Genomic DNA, 15,746 nt, shown 5'->3' with positions numbered 1-15,746 from the left:
CGCCTTGCCGCGGGGTGTGCGGGGCGGGCGGCTCTCGGGCCGGCCCTGTGAGGAGCTGCCCTGACAGTGCTGCTCCCCAAGCAGGACCTGCTGGCCTCACCCCTCTTGTGCTCACCTTGCGAGTGAAAAGTCACAGGTTGGGTTTTTTCCTGTGCTGAAGCATCTCGAATATCGGTGGTTATGAGGCAGGCGATTTGCTTCGCAAGCCAAATTCCGAACTGGTGGGGAAAATAAGTCAAAAGTTAGGATACTGTCCAGTCTTGTGGAAAGCGCTGACCAGCTTTGGACCACACGACTTTAGGACTGGAGGGTTTGTTCATTACACCTGTACTTTTTGATTTAAACTAAGATATTTCTCCTCACACACCCTATATCTTGAAAGATGGGTACCTGTCAAAGTCAACAGCACTGGATTGTATCTCACTTAATAAGTGCAGTGCAACAAAACCAGCTAACATGGGATATTCACTTCTATTTATTTTTGTTGCTTACACTACTTTTTAAATGTGAATCAAGTCATTTAGCTCACATCTGATGAATTCTTCAAAAGCAACAGTGTAGCTGACACTTAAAACTTACCTGACTTTTCTTATTGAATAGAGTATTAGTGGCAAACTTTACAAACTTTATTTAATCTGTGCACGTGTGTTCATAGACAGTGGTAAAACTAAGTCAGTATTTAAGAGCTCTCACCTTGTGTTCCTTTCGGCCAGTATAGTGCAGCAGAGCCTTCTGCTGATGGGCCTGACAACTGTGGCATTTTTGTGACACTGGAAACTAACTTAGAATGCATGTGGAGAAGATGTAAAATTCATAAACTACGAGGCATTGAAAAGCTACTTGAAAGTTACAGTTGTTTAAAGTGATGACAGAAAGCATCAATACTGAACGACTTGAAGTGTGCTTGTATTGAAAGTGACCATGTATATCTTAGTGAAAGTTAACCAAATATGATGTCTCATTCTGTTTATGGTGTTATTGGAAACAAACTTATACTGCCTTGTATAGGATAAACACAAATATAAACCTCTTAATGTAAACAACGTGTTTGTTTATGTTTATACTACCTTTCCTGTTTCCTAGCTAAAGTAGCTAGGAAGGCTGCTTGAAGATGCCTGCAGGGAAGCGATTTAAAAATCACATGGGAAAGTGCTTCTGTTGGGAGCTGTGAACACGAATTTGAATTTTACTCCAGCAGAGGAGAGCACTTTGTTCTGAAAGAAATACATAATTTAAAAAGTCAAGGTGAAATGAGCTCAAAATAGGATGGAACAGGACAGCTATTTCTATTGCCTGTTCTTTTCAGTTATTCTGGAGTCACTAGACTAGGTTTCTATTGTTACATTTAGTGGAAAAAATACATTATGTTAGTATTTGACTTTGTACGTAGTTGTATGCTTTTGTTTCTTGAGGGTATGAGTCCCCCCAGTCCAAGAGCAACATGGAGCAGAGGAGTGGTGTGTTGCTGGAATCAGATACCTCCTGAAAGATAGTTTTTTAATTGGTAAAACTGACTAGCCTCTGCTGATGTAATTAAGTGAATGGGTTGAATGGGAAAGAATATTTTTTTCATACTGGATATCATGTACACAAACAATGTATAAAACTGACACGAAGAGGGATTTACCTCAGGAAGAAGAGGGATGAGATTCAGATGTGTTTTTAAATTGAGGTGGTGGGAGTGGACAGCCAGATTTATCAAAGACTGCCATGGGATTGAGAGGGCAGAACAAGACCAAAATCAGTGAAAGGCTTCATCTGTTGTATGGGAGAACAACCTTACTAAATGTCACTGGCTTTAATTTTGAGTAAAGAATCAGTTCCACTGAGGTTAGCAATATCTTCAGGTACTCAGGGAGTAACCGTTCTTGTACCTCATCCCTGCTCTGTGCACAGTGTGAGCAAGATGGAGGTGTATTGGGGACTTCTGTAAGAGAAGCCACTCTTTTTGTCCAAGTGTTGTCACCAAGTTTGTCTGCAAAGCTCTTCAGAGTTGGGTCTGGAGATTTTTCTTGCTTCAGCTTCATAACTTCAAATTCATCAAGTTTTAGTGGAGTTCTGGAGAGGAATCAGTCTGCACTGTCAGTTTGTTGTGTGTAGTTCAAGGATCTCGACGGTGTGCTGAGAGCAGTGTGTCTCTTTTCCAGAACTTACTTCACACATCAAGTAGGGTGCTGAACAAGGGCTTGGTGGGAGAGGGTGTGCAACCACATGTAAGAGAGGATTTATTTTTGGTTCCTAGCATAGCAGCTGAAATTAGGCAAGTCATCGGGAAGAAGTCTAGGGGAATGATTTTTATATGCTAGACTAAAAATGGCTCTAGATGACAGGGAGCTGGGAAAGCTGAAGTCATTATTTTGGAGGAAGAGAGACTTGAAGAAGGTGGAAGTTTTTTGTTTCCCCATGCTCTCCGTCTGAAAGTAAAAAGTAGCTTCTCGAAACATAGTGGATTTGGTGGTGTGTGTGGTGGTGGTGGTGTTTTTTGTGTGTGTGTGTGTGTTCCTTTTCTGAAGGACTGCAGCCTGACTGATGGCATTTGTTCCTGACTGACAGGAAGTCAGACGAGGCTATTTTTCTGTAAGATAGTTGATGCATATGTGCACACAAAAATAATTGTAGATGGGCTATATTAGAACAACTAATTCTTTTTTTTTTTTCTGCTTTAGGTCATTTTGAGACTCATTCAAGTTTGCTGTTATTTGTTGAACATAACTACATGACAAGAATTTAGTTGCAGTTTTTATACAGTTCATAAACTGGGGTATTTTTCTAAAATTCAATGTCTGTCTGAAGAGCACCTTGACATATCACAGTTGCTGAAGGAGCTCTGATTTCATGTCCCCACCACCCCCACCCTTTTTCTGTTGGCACAAGGGCTGGAGGTGGGAATGACTGACTGGTGGTTTTGTCATTATTTTTGTTTACAATGAAGTGGGCAGAAAAAAAATGAAATTATTTGGGCAAACAATCATCTGATCTCCTGCCAACCCCGAGAATAGGCTGGTATGAGATGTGGCAGTGAGCAGTTACATTCTTAACTCTGGTTGGCAGTGTACTTGTTTTGCTTGTTTAAAAGTATGCTTGTTATTCTGGGGGAAACAGACTAAATTAAGGTTGTCAGGGAGATGGCTGGGATTCCTACATTTGTTAATCCTTAATTTAGCTATTGCTTGCTCTCCTTAACACCTCAGTATCACATGGGGAGGATGTAATTCTGTTGGGTACCTAGGAAATTTGTAAATGCTTGGAAGTGTCAGGTCTGATTTGCCATAGCTGTCATAGCTTAGCTGAACCCAAAGTCATACCACGTTGTTCATCTTTTTAGCTGAGAAGTTGAAGCCAAGGTTTTTACAGAAGTCTGGGGGAGACTTAGGTTGTACAAAGGAGAGGAGAGGTCGCTGGGGAGGAGTGTTGACTATAAGGGGGGGGCAAAAATCGTTTGAAGGATGATAAAGCATTGATTGACCAGATACACTGGAGTCCCCCCTCATCTTTGGTGATTTTCAAAACCTGGAAACCTGGCCAAAGCCTTGAGCAGGCTGGTTTGAATTCAATGTTGACCCTGCTTTTTGGGCAGGAGTTGGACTAAGCTGAGAAGGGAGTGAGGTTCCTTCAAACATCTGTGTTTCTATAAATCAGTACTGGAAAAGAGGTGCTTTTAACGGGATGTGTGGTGCTTCCAGACTTTTGGAACTGGAGCTCATGACAAGTTAATATGGTCAGTGTTTTCTGTTGGTTTTTTTTTTTTTTTTTTTTTTTTTTTTTTAATTAAAGGTAATAAAATATTGTGTCTGTTGTATTAGCATGAGTAGGAATATTGCTGTGCATGTGGTGGCTAATACCATGCTCAAGGCATACTCCATTGCCCCCCAGGTCCACTTAGGTTTGTGTGGTAGTTGTTCAGTGATAGATAGTCCAGTTAACTGCAAAGGAAATGTCTGAAAGGGGCTGTCTTCTGAGGGTAATGCTATCTTTAAAAGTAGATTACGAGAAAGATCTTGCAGAACATGAAAAACAAATTGTTAGTGGCAAGAGAGAGCTTATTTAATTGGAGAGCAAGTGGATTTGGTGATTCATCCAACAAGGAGCAACTCATACTTGGTTTTAAAAGCAGAAATAGTTCATTTAATACTGAAGTCTTTTAAACCCCATGAGCTTTGAGATGAATCAAAAGCTGTGAACTTTCTTACTAATGTGCCATAAACTAGCTTCAAACAGTGGAATAAGAGGTTTTATCAATTATTTTTGAAGTAGAAGTAAAGTGAGTGTACTTGGGTGAAGCTGGGAAACCTACCCTCCCACGTCAGTGCCGGAGTTAAGGAGTGCTTTAAATGACTTGGCAGTAGTACCAGTCACTGGCGGGCTGGGTGCTGCAGGACCCGCATCACGCTGTCACCTTGGACTCCTGGAGTGGCTTGAGCTCATTCTCCTGTGGAGAGATCATATGCTCTTTACACATGACTTCTTCAGATGTTTGTATACTGCATGTGTGAGCTATGAGTCAGGTTGAGCAGAGACTTCTGGCAAATAAATGTCTTACATTTGAGGTCATAGTGTCTGAGTAAAACCAGTGCGTGCCTGCAGAGGATTCTTACTTTAGGTAGATGCTTGAGAAAGAAGTGAACTGAAATGCTTGTGTTTGGAAGACTCTTGACCTTACTAGGTCAAAGTCAAGATATTCCAGCAGGTGAAGTTAGGGTCCAGCCATTACCAAAGAGCAAAATGGGTGCCTTGGGAAAATTTTGTGACGTTGCTGACAAGTAGACTGAGAGGTGGTACTTCTAATGTAGTAGAGCAGGGCGTGCTTGGTGCTGATATCTAAGGAAATGCTTTAGCTTTTAATGTGAGTTGGTATTGAGGCTGTTTAAGTGAAGTGACAGATACAGTGATAAGCTGATCTGCTTGTGGTAATTTAACTTCCTTAGTTACTACTTGTAAGGCAAAACTCCAGAGCTGTTCTGTACAGTACAGGAAGCTCTGCAAACAAGGCTGATGACGACTCAGCAATGTGAAAGACAATTACAGTGAGACCTGACAGCATGCATATCAAAAAGATGAGATATTTGCTGAGATTTTAAGCAATGTGGTGCTGAATATCCAAGTTAGTGAGGACAAACTTTTGTTTTTACACCACAAATAGCCTGTCAAGCAGGACAATGATACTGGGATTGCTGATGACCCAGTAGAAAGAAAAGATAGGCTTAAAAAACATCCGATGGGTTACAAGATGACTTGAACATTTCTGCATCAGTTGCAGGTCTGTAGAGGTAAGCAATAATGGCAAATAACTTACCTCTAAATCTTTCCTGTCCAAATTGGGAGGTAAAGTAGCACAAGAGATGGCATTTGTTGCTGAAGCAATGACAGTTTCAGTTGGTTATCCACCAGTTTAGTTGTTCAAGCTTAAAACCACAAGAAGTTAGGAAATTACTCAGTGAATGTCTTTATGCAGTTCCTTACAACTTGTGTATTGTGGCCATTCTCTACATTCAGTATTTTTAAGAATAATTTTACAAAATTATTTTGGAGGAATTAAGTTTTTTGTTATAAAGGGCTATGGTGGTAGAACAGATAATTTTGAAAGATTAACCATGGAAGGGCCTTCTTTAGTATTTGTGTAGTAATTTATATAGCTGGAGGTACACAAAACTGACTTGTCTTAAACTTACATGTTATGTTTTCTATCAAACTGATCTTTTACTTAAGATTTTGATCTTTCCCCTACAGTATCAGTAGAGTGAATATCTCTGGATTTGCCACTTCAGGCATAGCTTCCTGATAGGTAGATAAATGGAATCTTGCTTGAGCAAAGTAGTACGAACACAGTCTGCAAAGCAAAGAGATTTTACTTGTCACTCCTTTCTGCCATACAATTAATTAGCAGTTAACAAGTAAAGAATTGGCTTTTTTGAGGCAGCAGAGTGGACTTAAGAAGTCTCCGTACCCACTTTGGTGCTCTACTGACAAGTTTTTGTGTGGCAGGGGGACAAACAAAATCGTGAAACAGAACCAGCTGAAATCTCTCTCTTATCATTTATTGTTCTTCAGTTATTTGCTAAAACTAATACAGCTAGTGTTATGGCAAACTGGAATTCCTCCTTTGGTTTTGTTTTGTCTGACGTTTATCTGCTAGTCCCAGTAAACTGCGCTTGTGGTGGCTTCTCAGCCATCTTGTGATAGCGGTTTGGTTGGATGTGGTGTGAAGCAAAAAATGGCATGTACATGGGTAGCTCTGAAAAGGAGCTGCTGGGGTTATTAAATGATATGTTATCTACATTGTGATATAAACCATAAACTTGTCTGATCTGTGAAATTTTGAGAAATACCTTGAAGATGCAACTCTGGCACAAGTTCACGCATGGGCTGCGCTGTACGCTTTGGTACAGCTACAGCATCAAACATCTTTGGTTCACCTGGGTGTGGTAATATTTGGTCTTAAGGTGTAGTGCATACTGTAATATCCCCACACCTTCTCTGTTATATAAAACAAATAAATAAAATAAAAAAAAAGCTGTTAAATAAAGCAGCGATTAAGAACTTCTAATACATGCGGGCTCGTCCATTGTAAACAGGAAACTGTTTGGGTTTTTGTATTAATTTCAGACTTTTGAGGGAGAGTGGGACAAGACAAAGTTCAAGATAGATGCCTATGACAGGTGGCTTTCTTGTGTGGTTCCCTTCTTGGTCCTTTTAGTGATCCTAAAAGTAGACCATAGGAGACAAGATGATATTGGAGAAAGTATTATGTGTGCCAAATGCGTGATGCATGTTTGCTGCTTGTAAGTTTTCTTTGAGTAGTTATTATCAGATATGGAGGACAACAAAGATGGAAGAATGTTTTTATCACTAAAAAATATTTTGAATTTTTTCTTCATACATTAAGTGTGCTTAAACTTGTTCTGAAAGTGCAGAATTGAAAAGTTGCCAGCTGATTTAAAAAAAAAAAAGTAGCTGGAAAGAATCCCACCTTCTATTCCTCAGTGATTTTGTTGAGTGTGTGTGTGTATATATATATATTTTAATGCACATACTCTTACTGCTCTCCTACTTGTAGTGGAATGAAGTTGTCTTCATTATGAAGTTATGTAGTGGAAATATGAAGTTATCTCTTCATTATCTCTTCATAACAAAACCAAAATAACATATTTAGTTTAGGCTTTTGTGTGAGAATAAATATAGGAGAACTTGCTTGAGGAATGTGGCACTTCCAGACTAGTGCTATTTCATAGTTTAGAACAAATTTCTAAATAAAAAGTTGGGTTTGAGACAGTCAGGCAGTAACGCTGTAGTATCCCAATACTTGGAGCTGCTGGACTGTGGCTGTACAGCCAGTAAAGCAGTGGCTGTAATGTGAGGCTTATGTAGGCCAAGGGAATTGCAGTAGAGGGGGATGCAGTAAGTGTGGTTGGCTTGAGGGTACACAGGCCCATTCTCTCCTATTCCTTTACTCAGCAATTAGCTAGTCAAAAAATGGCAATAACTTGGAGCTGTATGGGATTGCATAAACAAAAACTCAGTCATAGTGTATATTTGGGCATGAAGATGGGAGGAAATAACCACAGATCTTAAATGTCGTGAGAAACAGGTATCCTCCAGAACTAGTTAGTTATGTGCTTACAAGTGGCTCTGTATAAGTTCTTATTGGTCTCTCAGGGATAGTTAACAAGAGAAAGTAAGTACTGTGGTCAGGAAAAATGTTTGTCCTGTAGTCTGATATTCTTAATTTGTTGGTTGTTGGAATATGACCTTTAAAGGTACCTGTGGGTGTTTTTTTGATGACTTTATCTTTGTGAGGAACAAATACAAAGCCAACCTGAGATTGATTAGATTATAGAGTCCTAACAACAGATCGTTTGTTCTTGCACAGTAAAGATTTTCCTTCTTTCCTGCCTGCATTTTGGTTCTTCATATTCTCCTGCTGTAAATTATCTTTATACCTATAAAACTGAAGTAGCATCTAAATCAGTCTGGCTTCATGATGGAACTGTGCTGGATGTTTGCGTGTGAATGTGTGAGTGTGTGAGTTGGTGACAGCTTGGCAGTTACTCATAGCTGCGGTGGTTACACGCAGTGTTCCAGCTGCATTAGAACAGGTGAGTGCAGAGAGAAGCTGACAGCATATCAGGCTAAGCATATACATGGATGCCATATACATTTAATTTTTGTGCCAGCCACATTTAGAGGGTATGTGAAGGAAAAGGTTTAAATATAAAATCTGAAACTGAAAGGGTAAACCCATGTCAGCTGGCCAGGTTCAAAAGTGAGCACACAAACTCAGATTCACTGAGATCTGTCAGTTTGTGTCTGTCCCTCTTTGTAGGCCATACAGTAGCATTTCTGTCTAATCTTGTACACACTGAAGTAGAAATGACACACAAGAACAACTGTTTTCATGATCATTGCAAGTGTTTGGTTGTAGAAGTGTTAACCAGTCCCAGACTGAGCAAACTAAGGAATATGACAGACTAGTAGAAGGTAGTTAATAACCAAAACTGACACAGAAGTTGCAACCAAAATGTTGTCACAGAAGCACCTGGTAACTGATTTTATCCTGACTTTGGTGTAAATACAGAGCTTTATTTCTGGTGCTGCTGCTACTCTTAAGTCACATAAAACCATTTTTTTTTTTCTTTCTTTATGGGACAGCAAGAGCTGTAGCTCCCAGGCAATCCACTTTACTAGAATTGCTTCAGTTCCTCCTTTCTACTCCTGTGGCAAGTGGATCTTCCACTATTTTATTCTTATCAACAGAATAAAGTGAGATGAGGAAACTCTTTTTAATTCAGCAGAGGCTTTTTAGTCTGAGCTAGAAATACCCCAGGCAGTGTCTGCTGCAGTCTCTCTAACCTTTACAAACCTCCATTCTCTACTGTTCTGCCATCTGCCAGTAGTGCAGTTTCGTTTTCATTCTCCAGTTTATTTACAGCCTGATGGAGGCATTCCCAAACTGGAAAGGTCGAGTGTGCAGCAGTAGGCTTTGGTAAAAGTTCCATCTGTAAACTAGATCCACAATTTTCATATTTTGCAAATATGCATGTGCATTTAAACTTCACACAATGTTTGGGTGGGTAAGACAGCTTCCTAATTCTATTAGGGTTATTTTACAGTACTCTGTGACTCAAACTGATTCCTGAATGACTGCTAAGATAAACAGTAGTCCCATCAGTTAACATTTTATATTTTAAAAGTGTTTATTGTGAATTTGTAGGAAATCCTTTATAAAATCCATGTGAGTGTTTGTTGTTATCCCAAGCACATACCACTCTTCAATATTACAGTAAGCCATCTTTTTTTTTTGCTTACTCTCTCCTATAGCAAAAGATAACAGATGCTCCATAACCTGTTAAAAGCATCTATAATCCTCCTGAATTCCTGTTACTTCTTAACAGGGAATTTTACCTGTACTGAAGTCAAACAATACTGTTGTCTTCCTCATTACTATGTAAAGTATACATCCTCTCTGTTCACACGCTGGTTCATTTCCTACTTCCCTAAGTGACAAATAATCTTCTTGGGAAGCTGTTATAAACAAGGGAAAATAGGAAAAGGAAGAGAAAGCCCTTGGGTATATCACAGCAGCTATAAATTTAGTTTAACCCGATCTACTTTGGCTGTTTATTGTGTTACATTATGGTCCATCCCCACAGAAATTACTCAATCTAAAATTTCTGTTCTCCAAGGAAAAGCCAAAGTTGCCTGCAGCAGCCTTGTTCATTTCCCCAAGTTTTCATATCACATCATTTGTTATTAGGGGAGAAAAAAGTAGCTTTATCATCCGCTTTTTTTTTTTTATGTAAGGCTCTGATCAGATACTTGTTCTTTGCTAGCAAGTCTGTGTCTTGGAAGACAGACAACATTATTCCAAGTTGTTGTTGACATGATCCCTGTGACCGTATGTTCCGAGACGGCTGGGTACAGACAAAATGAATGATGTTCACAACTAAGTCCTGCTTTTTTGGCTTACTGCATCCCTTCCACTGCCAGTTCCTTTGTGGCTCTGTGTTTCAGTTGGTTGGATTTTGTGGGTGTTTACTTTTTAAAAACCAACCCAAACAATACAAATACATGTCCTCACTTCCTCAAAGTCTATCAAAGGCAAACCACTCCAATTTCAGGGAGTCTCTCAGTCTCCAATGAAGCTCTTTACAGTGTAGACTTCTGTCAGCTTTTACAACATGCTGTGGGTCTTCTGCTTTAAGTGTATCAATTCTCTCCCAGTAAACACATTCTACCAGTTTCCTTGAATGGTAGCAGAGGAAAGTTCAAATGGATTTGTGACACTTACTTCAGTGTTTATAGTACCCACAAGAGCAAGAGATGACCTACAAAAACAACACCATATTCAGTTAAGAATCTTCCCCAAACTATCTCTGCATATAACAGGAAGAGAAGTATATAGAAATGAGCCTGCCACTTCTGTGGGCATATTAGCTCTGAATGCATGCACTGTGAAATAGGAAACAAGTAAGCAGGAACTGAGGGGGGGGAAAAAGTGGGAGAGTTCTGAAGTGTTTTCTCAAATCAGTTTCTCAAAGCACTTCCTGCTTCATTTTTCAGAGTGATTTCAAAAGAGCTCTCTCATTGTCAAGGTAACTGGTCATTGCTCATCTTGCAAGGAAAAACTTAGGTTTCGACAAAAGATTAATCCCAGGTTCAAAGGATGTAATTGTAGTCAAGAGCTGCGTGTCTGTAAAAGGGTAAAAACAAACTAAGGCTGAACTTCAGTGAGAGTGAAGATGAACCTTGTCGCAATGAGAAGGGTGTCTCTCCTCAGGAAGTGAGGTATAAAAGGAGAAGGCCTATTCTCACTACTCTTAATTGACCCAACTGAGGAGCTATATAATAGCTTTCACTTGGTCTGAGCAGCTCCACAATGTGTCTGAATGGAAAGATCAACTACTTGCACTCCGGAGAGCCCAGAACAAGCCAAGAAGATGAACAGCAATTTGATGCACATCAAGTATTGTTATCCAGCAAAACTGGCTTTGTTCTGCTGCTGCACTGAAAGCAGGCAGCTCAAGTCCATTGCTTATATCTAAGTGTAAAATGGAGATAAAATGGAGTCTGCACTTACTATGTCAAGAATTGTTTTGACACAGAATGTTTCAACAGCACTTAACAATGATATTAAACCCAAAAAAAGCAAAAGTTCCCTAAAAACTCCAAGCTCAGAAATAAAAACTTTGTGTTTGTGAAAAACAAGGAGAAGACATACCAAAAAGCAGAACAACAGGGATGCAACCAGTACTGTGAGCATCTAAAACACCCATTTGCTGTGCTGGGAGCTGTTCTGGGTTCCTTTTTAATTAAGTCTAGGAAGTTGATCCAAGTGCCTAGTTTAGGAAGTGATCTCAGTCTCTCTTCCTAGGAATAAACTTCCTAATTTTTTTCCACACCAACTGATTTGCTGCTGTAGGTGATGTAGGCAGAAAAAAAGGATAAGTGGCAAGCAGTCCTACCCCATACCAGTCCAACAGCAACCACTTGGACAGATGGTTTCTTGCCTAATGAAGGATTTCTGACACTTTTTACAGGCACCAAATACACATGCAGAAAGCTACATGGGTGTATCAAAGGATTTTTGAAATTATTCCAATGCAGTTCTAATCTGCTAGCATTTTACTAGAGGAAGTTTAGGAGGTGCAGCTTATTTTGAAAGCTTTCTTATCGAGTAAAACATGAAATGTGTTTGGCACTCCGTTATCTGAATCCTATTATTTTGAAATAGGGTGTTTTTCAAGAAAGACTATTAAAGTATCCATTACCAAGATTATTAGATTTGAAAGTGAAATTATTTAAGCTCAACATAAATGCAGTGCTAGTCTGCAGACGAACCAAAAAAAAGAGGTATATTGCAGCAGTGTATATGCTTAGCCTGATGATTCAAAGATATGAAGAAATAGAATTCCCTTACTTATTCTTACTGATTTTGCCCATTTAAACTGGTGACAGTTTGGTGCAGCCCAATATCCCAGCTTCATGTTGTCAGTTCTGACTTCCTTCTTTTCTTTATGCAAATAATTATCTATTCTAGCGTGACTGGGACACCGCTTGTCACCTGCAAGGTGGTCTTGCAGGTACCTGTAGTTCTGATGCAGAAACTTTGCATCAATTTCCGTTTATAAAAGACTAAAAATGTTTCTCAAGTTAGTATATTTTCAAAATTAACATAGCAAAGAAATTGTTACAAAGTTTCTGCATTTATAGAGACATGCCAAGACCTCCCAGAATACCTCATTCAAAGATTATCCATTACAGTTTTTTGGCCCATAAGGACATGTAGCCTTGGAGTTTTGTACCTAGTTATTTGTGCGAGTTGTGGTTGCTGGTTGCTGTTTTTTTGGGTTTTTTTTTGGATGTTTTAGGATGTGTCCTATAAAATCTTCTGTTGGTTAATGATTATGTAGTGCCACAGACATCTCTAAATTAAGTACTGAAACCAGTAGGTAGAATTTGTTGGCTTTGAGCTAAAATAAAAGGTTAAAAATCTTTGTTACAAGGATAGGGTTTGCCATGTCTCTTAACCTTTGTAAAGATATTGATTAGTTAAATACCTCTTAGAACATTAAACCTCCATGTTGAGACTAGTAAGCACTCCATAAAAGCAGTTTTGAAATGCTTGGCTGTTGTGAAATTTATGAATGGAATTATGAACTGGTGCTTTCAGAAGTCTAGTTTGTAAAAGTTTTAACTAGCAAACTGTTGCTTGATAGTTTTAAGTGAGGAACTTAAAATCTGTAGAGCATCCCAAAGAGACACAGTTCATTGGTCTCAATGGAAAAGCATGCTGTACTGTCACAAAACAATTCTCCAAGATGCTCAAAGGAAAAGTTGTTTTGCACGTTCACTACATATCACAATAAGAGGCAGATCCTGGCTGTACTTTTGTAGGGAACTCACCAGTTCTGTTCCATCAGCTGTTACCCTGAGCTGCTTTAGGGAAGGTAACTTGTCTGATGTGGCTGGTGCAGAGACTTGATGGAAAATGTTTGGACTCTAGCACTAGTTCTGGAAAATAAGAAATTTTTTTTTTTTTTTTTTAGCCTCTGCAGTGGTTCATGTGAAAACTGCCTCTTCTAACAGGCTTTCTGCAATTGTTCTGCAGTAGTCTGAGCTGATCTGACTGCCGTGGTGCCACCCTTGCCCTTTTGTCTCACAGTCAGCAATTTTATTGACTTAGGGTAACATGGCACTGCAGCTTTTGGAAGAAACTTTTAATTTTGCTCTGATTAAGCTTACTTATGAGTGAACACCAAGAAATTTCTGAAGCAAACTTTACAAACCAGTAATGGCAGTTTGAAATGAAAAAACAATACTAGTTGAATTTTCTTCCTCCAATTCTTTGCATCTTCAGTTACAAAACTGTTGCTATTAAGACTAAGTTCATTTGCAGTTGTATGTTTTTGGTGCTTTGGTTTTTCTTCTGACTTCTGAACAGTTTTCTTTTTGGTGAAAGCTTCTTTGAAGTCATCTGGAAAAAATGCAGTTTTTTTGAAGAGTCCATCTGATTTTGAAATATGATAGTGTTCTGCCAGTCAGACAAAAATGAGGAAGCCGTTTCAGTTTGTGTCAACACCCATTTTAGTCAGACCAGACTTTGTCTCTCTTAGTCAGAGACATGGTGTGGATGTGCCCCTTTTTCTCATCCCTTGAGGATCAAACAGTAACATTTGTGAAGGAAAGTGTCCAATGTGATTAATGTGCCTCTGGCTCATTTTCCCTTTCACTTCTGTGCGGGAGCGGTGCTGAGACACCCAATCTTGAAGGATTAGGATTAAAGAATTGGTGCCCTCTGCTGTTAATAATGACTGACTTGGGTGACCCTCTGGCTTTATTTAACATGAGGAGTTGTCTGACTTGTTTTCCTAGTATTGCTTACTTTTGAATGGTCAGTCTCCTGGGGAAAAAAAGTAGAGTAATTGGGGAAACCCAGGGGTTTGCCTGGCTGGGGAGACAGTTGCCATCCTCCACTCTGCCAGCACTGACTGTGCTGTTGGCATGTGAAACTTCCCAGCTTCATTTTGGCAGGCTGTTGTAAGGTGTTCACATGCTCCTTGATCTCACTTTGTAGTGCCCCAGGGAGTGTTTAGCTTCATGTTCAGATTGTAGATTAAGCCTTAGTTTAATAATTTAAATAATGCATATTTAAGGGATTTGTGAAGGGAACAGCTGCAAAGCAAGCAAGAGTTTTCCATGTGGTGTGGTATAGACCCAATGCAAACGTGCTGCAGTGGTAACAACTATTAGTGTTGCTAACGTCAGGAGTCTTTGATATACCAGCTGGATTACAACCATCATCTCAAGTTCTTAAAAGCACAGTGAATGCTCCTTGAAGTGCCCAAAAACAGTATTGTAAAACAAACACTTTGTGACTGACATTTGCACTCATTTTGTTAGTAATGCCAAGTATACTTTATCATGGATAAAGATCTTGAAAGTCCTAAATGAGTGTAGTTATAGTTTCTGCACATCAGTTCATGTGACTCAGGTATCTTTGCACAATTTCCTACGTTCCTTTTAACATTTAATTACAAAATTGACTACGTTAACAGATGGTTAAATTGTCTAATGGGAACATTACTCATTCTCTATACTGAAGAACAAAGGTTGTAGGAGTGAATTCTATTTTGTGTCTGTAGGCTCGAGTTGTGCACAACTTTTTGTACTTCAGATACTAACCAGTTTTGGGTTTTGTCCGTTGAAACTCCATTGGTTCAGGTACTCAGATGGGAATTTATTGCCTGGTTGTGTGCAAATTTATTTGCGGACATTTAAAAAACACCCTTGAGTGAACTTTATAGTGTCTTTTGCAGGTTTTGAAGTTTACCTGAATTTTAGAAGATAGTCATATCATCTTAGTTAAAAGCAAGGACCTAAAGCAAAGGTCAAGTTCCTGTTGGTAATCCTGATTTTCTGAAGGGTAACAAAGAGCAGCTGGAGCTGTTACCTGAAGCCATAGCCTGTGTGCAGAACTGGGTGTTGGAGCACACCACGATTTGCCTGAGCAGTGTGCAGTGGAGAGAAAATTGCTGTTATGTTTAGAAGCTACTCAACTGATCATTGTTTCGTTATTCATGTGGTGGACTGTGAGCTGCTTTGGGTTTTATTTCTGAGGTGGAAGTGAGAGTTTTGAGTGTTACAAGAACATGGCAAAGTTGTACTTAAGTATAATGGCAAGATCAATCAAGCCATGTAAACACACCTTACTTTACAACTCATGGCCAGCTGGAGTTTTTTTCCCAGATCCTCAAGATCTGGAAGGTTTTATTAATAGATAAGCTTGAAAAGAGATTTTTAAAAAGTAGGCTTTCTATGAGCTTTGCATTAAAAGTTAACACAGTCATCTCAAGTCATTCTTCGCTTGTTGACATTGTTACTGCTGTGCCATGAACTGAGCTTGAATGAGTGATTTTTGTGTTGTTAAATATAGTAAACTATGGTGAAAATCTGTGTACTGTTCTTAGGTGCAATTACTCTGACTATTAACGTAGCTGAGGCTGACCTTTTGGGATAAAAGCATAGTGTGATGCAGTTGCACTGGTATATGCTCTGGTTTTTGTGTGCCTTACTGTCGTGATCTGTCAGTACTTGGGCAAGTAGTGGGACAGTTTACTTAGTTAAAATTGAGAGGAGTAATAGAAAGTAATATTTTTAACTATTGATGGACTAGAAAGACTATGTTTCAAAGGGAAAACCTCTGCCTCTTAAGTTTTCAAAATGAAGAACTAAGTATATCAGTAGGAAAT

The sequence above is a fragment of the Merops nubicus genome, unplaced genomic scaffold (assembly GCF_000691845.1).
Source record: "Merops nubicus isolate BGI_N331 unplaced genomic scaffold, ASM69184v1 scaffold11273, whole genome shotgun sequence".
Taxonomy (NCBI): Eukaryota; Metazoa; Chordata; class Aves; order Coraciiformes; family Meropidae; genus Merops; species Merops nubicus.
The sequence above is the reverse complement of the archived record's forward strand: the minus strand, read 5'-3'. Positions refer to the sequence as shown.